The sequence below is a fragment of the Leiobunum rupestre genome, chromosome 1 (assembly GCF_980474605.1).
Source record: "Leiobunum rupestre chromosome 1, qqLeiRupe1.1.hap1, whole genome shotgun sequence".
Lineage (NCBI taxonomy): Eukaryota > Metazoa > Arthropoda > Arachnida > Opiliones > Sclerosomatidae > Leiobunum > Leiobunum rupestre.
In genome coordinates this window covers 39,764,702-39,781,111 of record NC_143384.1, presented here as the reverse complement: position 1 = coordinate 39,781,111, position 16,410 = coordinate 39,764,702, and the positions used below count along the sequence as shown (strand labels likewise).

The following is a 16,410-nucleotide window of genomic DNA, read 5'->3' as shown; positions in this document are numbered from 1 at the left end:
ATGACGACAGTGGTTTAAAGAAGACACCGAATAAGTGTTGGTCTTACTTGCGTATGGTCGTAAAGGTGAAAGAATTTATCCTGTCAACGCTCGGCCTATCCTGAGATCTCCTTAAATGTGATTTTCGTCCCTTCCCGCTCATGTACGGCATCGATATTGTGTTCGTTTTTCCTATTTTCATCATGTCTTGTCACTTAAGTAACAGGTCACGAGCTCTTCGGTTTCCTGTTCCATAAAATCTTGTTGAAGTTAACGGTAATAGTTAGTGTAGGGAGCTGATGGCTCGCGTGGTATGCAGGGGTTGCCACCACCCTCCTACGCATTGTAACCCGGCCACTGGAATTAATGGCTCTAAAAGTCGCTTGATTAATTAGGCTAAGGTGGTGCCTTGGGTATTAGCCTAGCTGATATCCGAATGGATCCATCTGCTCCAATGTAAGGAAATTCTGTGATGCCTTATGTAAAAGTTACTACCGTGTATTTGTCAAAAATGAAATACATGTTAAATAACTCATTCTAAACAAAAAAAATGTGTCATTCTTTTTAATGACACTGTTCCAAATCTATCATCAGGGTGTAGCCACACCAGTAAGACATATTGAAAAAGTACAATAACGTCAAAAGCAGTTGGCGATAGAATAATAATAATACAAAATAAATAGCTACCTTAGATCCAAAAGCAAGTAATAAAAATTATGAAAAATTATTTAAATTTAAAAAATAGTATTATGCATTGTTTTTAATAGTGGAAAAAAATATTTACATAAAGGAAGGTCGAAATTGCTTGAAGCAAGTGTAGGTTATATCTAGAGCTGCGCTCACACCTACCCTCTGTAACGTTGTGAGTGCACCCACAACGTTTATATCCCGTCGTGTGAATGGTTACCGTTGCGCGTCTCTGCGTTTCAGATCGCTTCGGCTGAACCTCTTCGTTGACCATTTTGGCAGCGATTCGTGACGTCATCGAGTCGGTTTTTGTGAACCATGAGCCATTTTTTTACAAAAATCGTCAATCGTGCATTTGTTTGCGCCTAATAAAATTTGTATACCTTTTTTAGAAGAAAATGTCTCGCAACTTTTGTCTATTTGTTTAAAAAATTCAACAAATTTCTTTTGGGTGCATTCATTTTTAATTAGAATGTTTTGGAACGTCACTCAAATACGTGAGCAGACGAAAACGTTTCCGAGGTATACGTGTGAACGTTGCTTAGGACTCGGCGTTCGGATAGGAAATGTAATTTCTTTTTTATCCATATACGAAAATTATCCGAATAAAAACTAATTTGTTGCATATTAAATAGTATAATAGTCGTGAGTAATATCAATAAATAAAAAGTTCATCGAATTTTTTATGATAAATTGAAATTTTGGCGGTTAATTTATTCGTTTCCACAAGCTATTGTTCGATCATTGCCACCTGTATTATGATAAGCCATTTTTAGTAGAAACGGCAATGAATCTTTCCGCTTCTTGATAAAAATGACTTTACTGGAGAGAGTGATGCTAGCTATATATAGCAGAGGAAGCTAAAATTCAAATTAGTGAAACGATAACGTCGTCAGAAAACCGTTGTGGAGTATAGACCAATTATACTCTACTAACCTTAATTATATATCCCATATAAAATATATTGTTAAAAAAGTACTATATAGTTTACGTTATTGTCAAATTTAAAAACTAGCCAATCAACGCGAGGGGTACGTTTATGTCCCGCCTTTTGGGTCAAAATGTGGCTTAAGCTAGTGAAATCTGTTGTAAAAAGAGCTAGTGCACGTCGAGCCGACACTTGCTTTAAGGTTTACTATGTATCTTTTACTTAGGAGTTTAGGGAGATCGAATGTCGGTTAAATGTAAGGCATTCAGTTATTATTTAGCTGTAATAGATGTTAAACCAAAATATATTATATTTTTGCGCCATCTTTAGCTTTTCCAGTTACAGTGAAGACAACCTCTAAATGTGAATAATACGTAACACGATAAAATACAGTGGTTAAACCTAGGAATAAAACAAATAAGCACTTTCAACGTATAAACCCACTTAAAAGCAGCGTTAATTAAGATATTTAACACTTAGGTTTTACTAATCCATATTTTTTAAAATGGAAAATATATTTACTTAGAATATATAAGGAAAACACTTCAAACGGTTCCTTTAATCGGGAGATGAACCAATGTCGTTTTATATAATAACGAGGTATGGTTTTATGGAAAATATCATTTATGGATTATCACGGAGACCAAACTAGACCCCGACGCGACGCCGTGAAATTTTGATCGGTGGCGGCGAGCTGGTCAATTTTAGGCGGCGGCAGCGGCGCGAACGGCGTGCCCCGATTTTTTTGTCGGCAGCGGTGTTGACTTAAAATACCACGGCGGCGACGGCGTGAGCCGGCGTTTCTTTATAAATAAAAATAATTTTATACTAGAGAGTAAATCAATCTACCTGTGGTCCTACTACTGGTTTAATTTATTTATTCCGAGTATAAGCTTATTTTACTTACGCTAGTTTAGAATAATAATTAACAGCATATAATAATTCAAACAAATCTATTTTTTTTTAAAGTATCAGCTACATTATGTGAATACTACATTTGGAAAATATATCCTAAGCCATATCCAATTTCCGTCTTCATAACGTTGCGATTGTCCAAAGTAATTCCAAGCTTCGCTACTGCTGATTGCAGAACTTATTTTCTGCAAATTACTTTGAACTTCCCACTCTCAAAATCATCATCTCTAACTTTCAAATCAAATCAAATCGAATAATTTTATTTTAAATTTGTTACATATTTTTGTAGTAAGAGGGCCAAGTCAGCCCTCGCTTTATTACTCATTACTCGTTTAATAAAGTTAAAAAATACAACATCTAATAAAATAATACACAAATGAAGTCTTTACCCTAACCTATGACGAAACGCTGAAAATTCCTTTCCGAAAAAAAAAAACATTTTAAAAATTCTAAGGGTGGCCACTTGGAAAAAATTTATCAAAATTGTCGAAAAAAAATAAAATTTATCAAAATTGTCGAAAAAAAAATTATCAAAATTGACGAAAAAAATAAAATGTATCAAATTTTTATCAATTTTTTTAATTTAATGAAAATGGTAAAAATGCAAATGATTTGATAGAAAATTAATAAAAATTGATTTTATTGATTTAAATTTTTTGGAAAATTTTCCAAGGGAATTTATCAAAATCCCATGTTTTTTCCGGTAAGGAATTTTATATTTTGTGTTGTCAAAAACATTTTCGGTTGCCATTGCAACTATTGCCCGTTGAAACTTTTCCTTTTAGAAATTTTCATGATTCATTAAGGCATACTTAACCCTCGAGTTTGAACAAAATCGGTGTGTTACACCCAATGAGGTAGAATAAATAACGATCCAAACTAAATTTTAAAATCGGCGGCGTCGGGGTCTAGACCAAACCAATATTTAAAAAAAAAACGTTTTCCCGGGATATCGCCGACCGGGGTAACGTGTTGACTACTTGACTCGACTTTTGACTGAAATACTCCATACTATAAGAGAAAATAATTTTTTTTTAAATTAACTAAGAAATTACTAAGTGTATTTAAGTGTTTTAAAAATTTAATTAATAATTGTTAAATAAAGAGCCTAAGTCCCCCGAACTCCCAAACAGCTAGAGAACACAAAAGTCACGCTCAAAACCAAAACCAAAGCTTAACAGACAAACAACGTTTAAATCTAGTAGCCGTCCAAAGCAGAGTCGTTTCAATCTATCAAGGTCATTGAAAGGGGAAGGAAAGAGCAAAGTCTTCTGATCTCTGACAACAACGTTGCCAGACGTACAATTATTATCGTACAGGTCGATAATTTCGAGCTAATTTTTGGGACGTACGATATATTCAAAGGCGTACTATAATCCCAACCGAAATACGTCTAAGTGGCGTAACGGCGCTAGCTTCTCCGAGGTAGCGCCTATGATCTAGCGTCTGCTACGGACCTATTAAAAAGTCGTAAGAACGTTTTTTTTTCTTAAATAAACTTATTAAAATATAAGCAAACGATGCAACAATTATATTTAAAATCATGTATCATTATTTAATAAGAAAATTTTACGAATAAAGTTGAGGAAAACCTAATAGCGTCTGCTTTAGTCACTACCTATCCAGGTTTCAATAGGGGGCGTAATGATAGTCTTCGGTCCACGAAAAATACACATTTTTTGATAAATTAGCTAGCGCGTAGGATAATGTACGATTTTTTTAATTGACTGGAAACCAGTTTAAATTGTGACTTTTAAACATAAGATTTCGATCGGACGAACTTTAAGTGTTATTAAAAATTTGGACTTCGCAAGTTTAACGTTAGTATTTCACACAAACTCCAAATTTACCACCAGTTTTCTGGCGTACGATAATTTTTCTGAAATCGATAATTTTTGGGCTCTGGTACGATAATTTGATTTTCAGGAACTGGCAACGCTGTCTGACAAATAACGTCGGGCTAGTACGCTGGTAAAACAAAATATCCCACGAGTATAATAGTCGAGCACCATGGGACAAAAATAACAAGTTGGCAAGCCAAAATATACCTCTCCTCGGAAGAATTGTCCCTAGTGGTATTAATTTCTCGAGATGACAATTAAAGATATCTCCGCAATTAAGAGTTATTTACTAAAAATGTAATCCCGGTCCAAAACCACCCGGTATAAAATTTTAATTTTAATTAAAATAATTGAGACGAAACAACAGAGTTTAATTTATTCAGAATAATATAAATTAAGTAGTTACAACAGCGTGTTAGATGTACTAAAACAATGCACAATTGAATTGAACCCTATTTACAGAACAAGTTTATCAGTTAAATATAATACGAAGCCAATTTTAATGAAAGAAATATCTACAGAGGGTATTTGTATTTTTCTCGCTTACGAAATACTTGCCGCATCTTTAACTATCCACATGGTAACAATGCGACCCAAGTTCAATTCCTGATCACGATCAAATTTTACCTTAAAATACTTAAATATTTAATTAAAAATAAGATTAATATAATTTATAAATATTTAATTAAATATAAGATTAATATAATTTATAAATATTTAATTAAATATAAGATTAATATAATTTATAAATATTTAATTAAATATAAGATTAATATAATTTATAAATATTTAATTAAATATAAGATTAATATAATTTATAAATATTTAATTAAATATAAGATTAATATAATTTATAAATATTTAATTAAACATAAGATTAATATAATTTATAAATATTTAATTAAATATAAGATTAATATAATTTATAAATATTTAATTAAATATAAGATTAATATAATTTATAAATATTTAATTAAATATAAGATTAATATAATTTATAAATATTTAATTAAATATAAGATTAATATAATTTATAAATATTTAATTAAATATAAGATTAATATAATTTATTAATATTTAATTAAATATTAGATTAATATAATTTATAAATATTTAAAATTATGTAGAATAAATTATAGTACCTAACGTTATAACTTCGTAAAGGACATTCGCTCAGTGGTTAGAGTAAATCTCTTGTACGCAGCAGACCCGGGTTCGATTCCCGGCCGGCGCAAATAAATCGCAAATTGACACTAAGATGAATACCGTGAACAATTGGTGGAGACCCTGCCATTGGACGTTGAGAGGCTGCCGTAACACTCAGCACTCGGTCCGTCCCAAAAGTCAATAAGAAGAAGTTGAAGAGAAAACGCCCGTACAGACTCAACAAGCACAAACACAACAGACTCAACAAACACAGACTCAACACCCACATAACACAAACACAACAAACTCAACACCCTCAACCGTCATAACACAAACCCAACATTCACACCCTACACATAATCATTACAATAACGCAATATCTTATCAAACAGAGTTAAAACTGTGGTGACGGTGCGCGTTAACGAAAAAAACCATCCAAACCAAACCCAACCGCAAAATAAGCCGTTAACGCTCACCGTCACACGGTGGTTTTGTCCCTCGGAGAGGTAAAAACTAGTCGAGCTTAGCTGATAGTTTAATCCAGTAGTCGATTTCTCGAATAAGCAAATTTTTGGCTACTTGATAATTGACGAGTAATTATAATTTTATTATTGGAGTTCAAGTTCGGGTAACCCATCCGAAAAAGCACACCAACATATTCTTTGACGTCAATTTCAAACTAATAATATAATTTACAGAAAGTAGGATTATGGTACAGCTTATTTTGGAAAGTAATAAATGACTATGATATTTTTCAGATTTATGATTTGAAGATTTTTACCGAAATCTGGTTTCATTATCATTACCATCTAATTGTTTTCATCCACATTTTTTCAATTTTGTTGAAAAAAATTCGTAATTTACCAAAAACATCACACAACTCTTTTAATTTATTGGTAATTTTACTGAAGTTTTTCGAATGACCGATCCCTTATGTAATTAGTTTTTATGGATTCCACTCTAGATCGCCGAGGCTTTCGCACAACCTTCCCCAGGCCATGCACAAAGTGGGCTGCATGAGTAGGACATTGACGACGTAAGTCCACAGCAATTGGCTTCGATGTGGCATGGCTCCCTGGTCGTAATAGCAGGCGACGAGACCGCAAAGCGACAACACGAAAGCGGCCGTCGGTAACGGCAACGAAATGACAATTTGACATTTGGAAATCACTTTTTTCATCTCGACACACTGCGCGTAGCAACAGAAACAACACATGCTGAAGATGTACAGGAACGTCAAGACAGCCGCGGACACGTGCAGTGCTTGCTGCCAATCGTTCCGAGAGTCGCTGTACTCTCCGGCTAAAGTGAATATTGTTGACGAAATCGTTAAATGACCGAAAAAAGAGAGACTCAAATAACACAACCAACATTTCATATTTCTAAATTCGATAAATGTATTTCCACATTTGCACTGATGTTAAATTTGCGGGCGCTGACTAAGGTGTTCGATGTTCAATACGCTGATATTTCATCTATTTACAAATCAATATTCCGTTTAATTAGGGAACAGTCGTCTCTAAATTTTTCACGACAACAAACCTTAATAGAAACTCTATTGAACGTCCACGTCCGACTAATTCGAGAATGATATAACTTTTTTTGGAAGTTCTCCAAATTTTCGTGTAGTAGTTGAATGAAAACGGAGCTTGGACTTTGAAACGTCGAGTTATTCTAGCGTTTCTCGAAGAAAAATTAAACAGGAAGCTGCGGCTTTTACCAAGCGTTAAAGTCTCCAAACTATCTCGATGTTTGAATGCTATGACTTTCATCCAAGAGCAACAAACACAACGAGAATGCAGCTAGCCTTTAAACACGCTAACGTAGCGTTGTGTACAAATTTGATGGGACGAACCTTTACGCTGAACGTTTTACGGGCGGGGGGGGGGGGAGACAATTTCCGAATTTTACCCTTCCGACCGCAGCAGGCGCTAAAGCGTCTAACCAATCAAAACTTTACACAAGAAAATGCACGACTTTTGACGGGTTGCGTTCTCCTTGTGTGGGGTGCTGTGTTTGTTGCTCTTAGCTTTCATTAGGGAATTTACAGATAATTATGTGATTTTATTGAAGTAGACTTTTTGGATCTCGAAGTGTTTGGGTAGTGTTTGGTTTTGTAGTGTAGTACATGTAAGTTATAGCGTGCGAAGGTTATTCGTAATTTAAAATAATTGTCATTAATTGACTAATTGTGATTATTTTCATTGCGTCGTTTGTCTATCGCATATGTCAGTGAACATAAATATAAAGGTTTAATTCTCGAGTTCTAACTTTTTTCTAACATTCTATATGAAGGATTTTTAAGTAAATGCCTCAATGAACCCGTTGGGGGGAGGGGCATGCTCCCTAGTCATTTTCCCCAACTAAGTGTAGTTGCCCTTTAAGAATGTTATAAAAATCCGCTTACATTGAGAAAACACGGAAAATGGCTTTACCGGAAAAATTAAATGTGAAAAGATTTCCGGAAATCGAAAAAAATAATTTTTTAAACATACATTGCTTTTTATGGGTTTTCTTCTAGAGGTTATGTTTTATTTTTGTATTCGAAAAACGTGTCGGAAATTGCGCGAAATTAGATTTTGCGAACGATATAAGGCTAATCATGGAATCAATATTTAATTTGCAAATTGTTAATTTTCCTCCAAATATTTAAAACCTTTGGTATTTGTCCAATCAAAATCCAGCCAAACAAATATCGGTCGATCTCAAAATTAATTTTGCGCGTGAAAATACCTCACCATTTCATAATGTAGAGGTAGTGCCTCGCCCAAAAAACATCATTTTAAAATCGGTCAATATTAATATTCAGCTATTGATGTTTCAAATAGTTCTACGTGGAAGGAATCAATTTGCCATGTATCTTTTTGATAAATTCATCTTTGACCTCTAATTTTGGAGGGTTTTTTGAAGTAGAATTCTTTTGTGGTGAAATGAAATATTCTGAGCTAAAAACTAAATTTTTTTAACCCTGCTATGTCTGAGTTCCCGTTTTCCATGTTTTTCGATTCATAATAGGTTGGCATTGAGAAAGCAATCTACCATTTAATAATTTTAATTTTTCCTTTTAAAATAATAAATCAAAGTAACAATAATTAAGTTCCACATCAAATTAGCCTTGACCATGTTCCCTTGTGTTATTTGAATTCGCTGGACTTGGTTTTAATGATGAAGGTTCTGAAATTGTTAAATTATACAGAAATTAAAGAGATATAGGAAAAATGTAATACAAGGTAAAACAAAACTTATTTTCTATATCAAATTAATCCTGGTTAAAAATTTTGGAATAAAATCTAGCTGGGGTTAATGGTAATAGTAAGTGTAGTGATTAAACACATTTCATCAAATATCAAAGGATTGATGTTTCAATCATTTGATATAAGTCGCTAGATGACTTGGGCCTAAGGCGGTGCCTTGGGTATTAGCCTAGCTGATTATTATTAAATGTCAAACTTTCGTTATTACCCATTCATGGCGCTACAGTCTAGAAATTATTCCCATGAAACATGTACCCTTGCCAATGGGTCGGGAATTTTTCAAAATCCTCTACAATCGTAAGAACAATGATTTTTAAAATAATAATAATATAATAATAATCAGCTAGGCTAATACCCAAGGCACCACCTTAGGCCTAAGTCATCATGCGACTTTTGAAGCCCTTAATTCAGGTGGCCGGGTTACAATGCGTAGGAGGGTGGTGGCAAGCCCTGCATGCCACGAGATCGAGCCAACAGCTCCCTACACTAACTATTAACGTTAACCTAGACAAGGTTTTATCCCAAACACTTCAAAAATCAAGAAATTAGCGTGAAAGTCATGCTTAAAATATCCAAATAACTTCATAAATCAAGAAATCAGGGCGAAAGCTATGCTTAAAATCTCACTAATAAAACCCAGAAATAAGCGCGAAAATCATTCTTAAAATTGATCTCCAAATTAATAATAAAACCCAGAAATCAACGTGTAAATAATCCTTAAAATATCCAAATCACTTCATAAATCAAGAAATCAGGCCGAAAGCTATGCTTAAAATCTCCAAATCACTAATAAAACCCAGAAATAAACGCGAAAATCATACGTCTTATAGTGATTTACTTAAACCATTTCATAGAGCGAATATGGCTTTCATACATGTAAAAATCCCTACGCGGTGGAATTTCAACATTTGACATTGTTCTACCGTGACGCAGTGTATGTTTCCGCGATTTGGCGAGAGACTAGCCCATTATATACTGACTAGGGCCTCCAAAATCACATGTTCCATTTTCATTGTCTAGCTGGCTCCTTCCCGCATAAGAGATTTTATATACTTTTGGTAACGTGTATACAATAATACTCAGCTAAGCTAATACCCAAGACACCATGGGGAGTAACCGACGTGTTTATTGCCATTTTTGTTCAAAGTCGGGCGTAATGTAATTTCCCAAAAGGAGACGTTGCACTAACCAATTTTAGTAACATTTTCCAAGAATTACCACTATTACCAAAATTAAGATTATTTCCTTATTTTACCGAAAAATGTTCTAATTTACCCAAATTTGATGAAATTTACCTGAATGTGGTCCAAATTACCCATTTCTTGATTTTCAAAAAAATTAATATTTGAAATTTTTTAAAAATGCTACTTACTCCCTGTGAAACCGATAAAATCGCATGCTTTTTTAAATGGAAATTTTTTTGTTTCAAGTGGTCAAAAACATTTTCGGTAGCCATGGCAAATCAATTTGGTAGTGCAACGTCTCCTTTTGGGAAATTTCATATCTCATAAAGGTCTACATTACGTCTGACTTTGAACAAAATTGGCAATAAACACTTCGGGTACTCCCCTCGTAAATCAACTAGTAAAGCCAATTAGGTACCATGGCAGTGGCGGGTCTAGAATGCGTAGGAGGATGGCTTCCTACACTAATTTGGGTTCTTTTGATTGAATTGCAAACGATCGACAGAGGGTCCATTTGATCAAAATGTATTTAACCATAAGCCTATCAACCCTAAGTTTGAATCGAAAGGCAGTGTTGGTTCAAGCTAACAACTGTCGAAAGTACAGCGCTAAATCCACCCGGTGGCGGAAAAGAGAAACTTAACGCGTCTCGCAATGCATGATGCCAGCTGCTTTGGTAAGAGAGAGGTGCGTAGAGAGAGAAAAAAAAGCATGCGATTTTATCGGTTTCACAGGGAGTAAGTAGCATTTATAAAAAATTTCAAATATTAATTTTTTTGAAAATCAAGAAATGGGTAATTTGGACCACATTCAGGTAAATTTCATCAAATTTGGGTAAATTAGAACATTTTTCGGTAAACTAAGGAAATAATCTTATTTTGGTAATAGTGGTAATTCTTGGAAAATGTTACTAAAATTGGTTAGTGCAACGTCTCCTTTTGGGAAATTACATTACGCCCGACTTTGAACAAAAATCGCAATAAACACCTCGGTTACTCCCCATAGTGTCTTGGGTATTAGCTTAGCTGAGTATTATTGTATACTCGTTACCAAAAATATATAAAATCTCTTATGAGGTAAGGACCCAGCTAGACAATCAAAATGGAACATGTGATTTTGGAGGCCCTAGTCAGTATATAATGGGCTAGTCTCTCGCCAAATCGCGGAAACATACACAGCGTCACGGTAGAACAATGTCAAATGTTGAAATTCCACCGCGTAGGGATTTTTACATGTATGAAAGCCATATTCGCTCTATGAAATGGTTTAAGTAAATCACTATAAGACGTATGATTTTCGCGTTTATTTCTGGGTTTTATTAGTGATTTGGAGATTTTAAGCATAGCTTTCGGCCTGATTTCTTGATTTATGAAGTGATTTGGATATTTTAAGGATTATTTACACGTTGATTTCTGGGTTTTATTATTAATTTGGAGATCAATTTTAAGAATGATTTTCGCGCTTATTTCTGGGTTTTATTAGTGAGATTTTAAGCATAGCTTTCGCCCTGATTTCTTGATTTATGAAATTATTTGGATATTTTAAGGATGACTTTCACGCTAATTTCTTGATTTTTGAAGTTATTGGGATATTTTAAAAATCATTGTTCTTACGATTGTAGAGGATTTTGAAAAATTCCCGACCCATCGGCAAGGGTACATGTTTCATGGGAATAATTTCTAGACTGTAGCGCCATGAGTGGGTAATAACGAAAGTTTGACATTTAATAATAATCAACTAGGCTAATACCCAAGGCACCGCCTTAGGCCCAAGTCATCTAGCGACTTATAATGCTTTTAAACAGGTGTCCGGGTTACAACGCGTAGGAGGGTGGTGGCAAGCCCCTCATTCCACGCGAGCCAACAGCTCCCTGCACTAGCTATTATCGTTAACCTCTACAAGTTGTTATGGGAAGGGGAAACCGAAGAAATCGGGGGAAAACCCCTTTAACCAGTGGGGAGACAACTTGCAACTCAACGCGGAAGGAGTAGTTCCGAGTTTTCACCCAGTGCCATCGAACCCGGCTCCTCTTGCTGCGAGACGAAAGCGCTAACCACTCCGCCACCCCACCTAGCTAGAGTTATATCCCTCAAAGAAGAACGCGTAAATAGTAAAGTCAAGTAATTGAAAAAGTATCCCACTTTGAAATAATCGATTAAATGGTCATGATGACTTTGGTGCGTAACTGAGTCCGACTTTGGCTGGGCTGTGGTTTTACAATCTTTATCGTGACCTCCATGGCCTTCATGACCTCCATGACCTTTATGATCGCCATGATATCCATGACCTCCGTGTCCTCCATCTGTAAATATAGAAAAAATAAATATACTAAACTTACTATTAAATCTTGACACAAATGACCGAATTCTACTGTATATCAGGAACGTACATTTAAGATTGTAAAAATCTCTTGTATTTTGTAACCTATGGTAGCTTTATTGTGGTAGCTGTTGTTAACTTAAGTCTGACGAATTGAAACATCGGACTATAGCGGCACTTTAATTGTACCCGGGACCTAGCGCGTATTTACTCGCGTAGTAGACAAGATCGGACTCAACAATTAAAAAACCTAACAAAAATTATTTATTATTAGTAAATACAAACATAGGGTGAAGTGGGGTAAGTGTGACAAATAGTTTGATAAGTTGAATTTTACTATTTTATATCTTTAAGTAGACTTAAAGTAGAAAGTTAAAATACATGTCGGTAAGAAACTTCTACCGCGCAAGTAGCCTACAATTATAAATTAAAAAACATAATTGTTCAATTAGAAAAAAAATAGAAAGCTAAAAGGTTTAGGGGGCTTTTGGGTCACTTTTCCTCAATGACTGGGGCCAAGTGGGGCTCGGGCTCCGTAGTTTAATGCATTGGCTATGAGAGAGCTGTTATGGCAAGTGTGACCAAGTTTGAAAACCGACCTCGAAATGTGCTTTTTTTTATCAATTCTAAACAAGTAGCAAAAAATTTTTCTTCACAACAAATGTTGCTTGTAGAAAGACGTAAGTTCAAAATAAAAACTCTTATTTAAAAAAAATTATGACATCTAGGGGTGATTTTGAGCCAAGGTCACACTTACCCCAAAATCACACTTACCCCACTTCAGCCTAATCGTTTGGAGGCGCACTATTGGGCTTAAAACCAAAAAATAATTTCTTATTTTTTTCGAAGGTAAATAATACAATATAACTGTCATCCCATAGGAAACTTAAGAACGATACAGTAACTAACAAAATACATGTTATACACTTATTAGAAAGTTTCATAAATATCCAAAAATATATATCCCATATATCAAAACTTCAATTAAATTTAATCACCACAATTCTATTTTTAACATGTTTAATAGTGAACAATTTGTTTACAGAATATGTATTGAGGATCGTCTATTTACACTTACCATTGACTATTAAATACAACAGTACGTTGATTTGGACTATCTTTATATTTCTGACATGGGATTTGTATACGTACTTAGATTGCTTAAACACTTTTACCACTGAACAAATACCACTGGCAATGAGTAAAATTTTCTACTTATATTTAACACTGGATATGATAAACACTTTCTACGAATACTTACCACTTAATATGATAAATATGTTCTACGAATATTTTCCACTGAATATTATAAATATTTTCCACTGAATATTATAAATATTTACCACTGAATATTATAAATATTTTCCACTGAATATTATAAATATTTACCACTGAATATTATAAATATTTACCACTTTAAATTAGAAGTATTTACCACTGAGTATTAGAAATATTTACCACTGAGTATTATAAATATTTACCACTGAATATTAGAAATATTTACCACTGAATATGAGAAATATTTTCTACGAATATTTACCACTGAACATTATTACTATTATTATTATTATAAATATTTACCACTGAACATTGTTATTATTATTATTATTATAAATGTTTTCTAAGAATATTTACCACTGAATATGATAAATATTTTCTACGAATATTTACCACTTAATATGATAAATATTTTCTACGAATATTTACCACTTAATATGATAAATATTTTCTACGAATATTTACCACTTAATATGATAAATATTTTCTACGAATATTTACCACTTAATATGATAAATATTTTCTACGAATATTTGCCACTTAATATGATAAATATTTTCTACGAATATTTACCACTTAATATGATAAATATTTTCTACGAATATTTACCACTTAATATGATAAATATTTTCTACGAATATTTACCACTTAATATGATAAATATTTTCTACGAATATTTACCACTTAATATGATAAATATTTTCTACGAATATTTACCACTTAATATGATAAATATTTTATACGAATAGTTACCATTGAATATGATAAATATTTTATACGAATAGTTACCATTGAATATGATAAATATTTTATACGAATAGTTACCATTGAATATGATAGATATTTTCTCCGAGATCTGACCATTGAATATAATATTTTTTTCTGCAAATTCTTACCACTGATAATGATAATCATTGTCTACGAATTTCTACCATTGGATGGGAAAAATATTTGCTACGAATACCACTGAGTAAAGAACGAAGATATTATTAACATAAACTTACCACAGAACAAAACCAAGAACACCAAAATGGTTAACGCAGAGAGAGTGTTCATAGTTGTCAGTATTCTTGCAAAGTCAGATTGCAAATGTCTGGTTTGGTCGGACATTCATGGGGTTTTAATACCATATCCATGACTCTCTGAACAAATACTCATAAATTTTAAGTCGAATTTCATCGAGTCTAAGGGATAAGTTTTCGTTGTCACATTGGGTTTTGGCAAGGAATTTAAACGTAAATTAATGGCGTTTGTATACAAAGGGTTTGTTTGGCATGTTATAAAATTAATGATAAATGTGGAACTTTGGTGTCCAGGTGTTTCTGAGAAAGAAACGAGCGTCACGATGACGCGCGTTTCAGAATTCTTGGATGCCCTTGAACTTGACTTTTTGTCGATTCTTCCAAATTCTTCAACAAATTTTATTTTATATATAAATTCTAGTTAGAAAATATATACACCCATAAATGGTTTTTATAGTCTTATTGGAGTACGTTAATTGTCACCACAGATGACACTATCTCAGTTGTGAAAGAGTTAATTAAGTTCTCCTACAGATGAACCAATCTTTGAGGGACACATAGTAAATATTTTGTGAATACATGTCTTAAAATTGGAAGAACTGCGACTGCAGATTCGACCTTAGCTTTCCCTGATGGATTTCTTGCTCCGAAATATATTTTGTGACTGAAATCACCGTTACCAGCCACTAATATTGCGTAAAAACGTCAATAAACATATAAATAAGTTTCCAATTGTAAAAATCAAAATTTTGGACGTTGAGGTCATCTTTCTCAAGGTTAAGATGGCCCTAAATATCGTGGTTATTTTGAATAAAATATATTTCCTAGATAAAGATTTTGAAGGTAGAGATCAGTATTTTGAAGGTCGAGTTCAACCATTTGAACACCCCTGATTTTACCCAAATATTTTTTAATATTAATTTCAAGCTTAAAAAGAGAACGGTAGCTCTGTTTTAAAGGGGTATGTAACCAAAGACTATCAATGGGATAGAAAAGACTTAATTTGTCTTTATAAATGAACAAAGTTGTTGCTGTATAATGGGCCCTTTATTTTAAGAAAATGTCGTCACTTCACAGTAATTTTTTCTGGACGTTTTCCTAAATAACTCGATTTTAGAAAAGACGTTGGCGAATCGTTTTTCAAGTACTCGATGATGTGTATTTCGGGATATGGGTTATAAGAACAGAATAGAGCCCGCCGTCAAAATAGTGGCTAATATCAATTCGTTAATGTACAGGTTGTCCCGATTTGTTCTGACTGACCATTTCTATGACAAACTACAAGTTGGAGTTTTCAAAATTTTTAGGGTATTTGTAATAAGGCAAGGTTTTAAATTAAAATTTTAACGTTTTCCAGAAATAATTTTCTTGTGCGAAAATGCTTGAAGAAAACTTTAAATGATAAAGTTTTACTCTCTTTGTCCCCCTCCCCCAGTAGCCAAGTAAAACGGGTTAGCTTGTTTGTACCCCCCAAAAAAGTTGCTTCCGGGGTTTGGGGATTCAAACACCACACCCACGAAATGTTAATGACCGACTGGGTGGAGGTTTCTCTATCAAACACCCCCCCCCCCCCCTGAAATGAAATCCAAGTTACACCCTTGTTCCAAATCTACCTAAGAGTAAGAGGCCCGAAATTTTAAATTAGATACTTTGTATTTTAATGTCTCAGATAAATGTATATGCAAAAATTAATAGGGGGAGAAAGTCTGGCACTTGGGTCCAACCGCACGACGTCTTATTTGAGGGGTAAAATTTTTGGGCTTCGGAAATGACTTCCCCCTCGCCTCTTTACAGGGACACAAAGGTATCGGTTGTACTCCGCCACGATGAAAAATAGTTATCTATAAAATACGTGAA

At 33.7% G+C, this 16,410-nt stretch overlaps 1 long non-coding RNA gene across 1 annotated transcript; it reads right to left on the bottom strand.

Annotated features, from left to right (window-relative positions):
• Positions 1 to 8,532: 8,532 nt before the first annotated feature.
• Positions 8,533 to 14,678, bottom strand: LOC149962880 (uncharacterized). The gene is made up of 3 exons (XR_016480167.1): positions 14,536 to 14,678; positions 12,076 to 12,236; positions 8,533 to 8,670 (listed from the first exon to the last, which is right to left on the bottom strand). It is a non-coding gene; the product is annotated as an uncharacterized LOC149962880 (long non-coding RNA).
• Between the last annotated feature and the right edge of the window lie 1,732 nt (positions 14,679 to 16,410).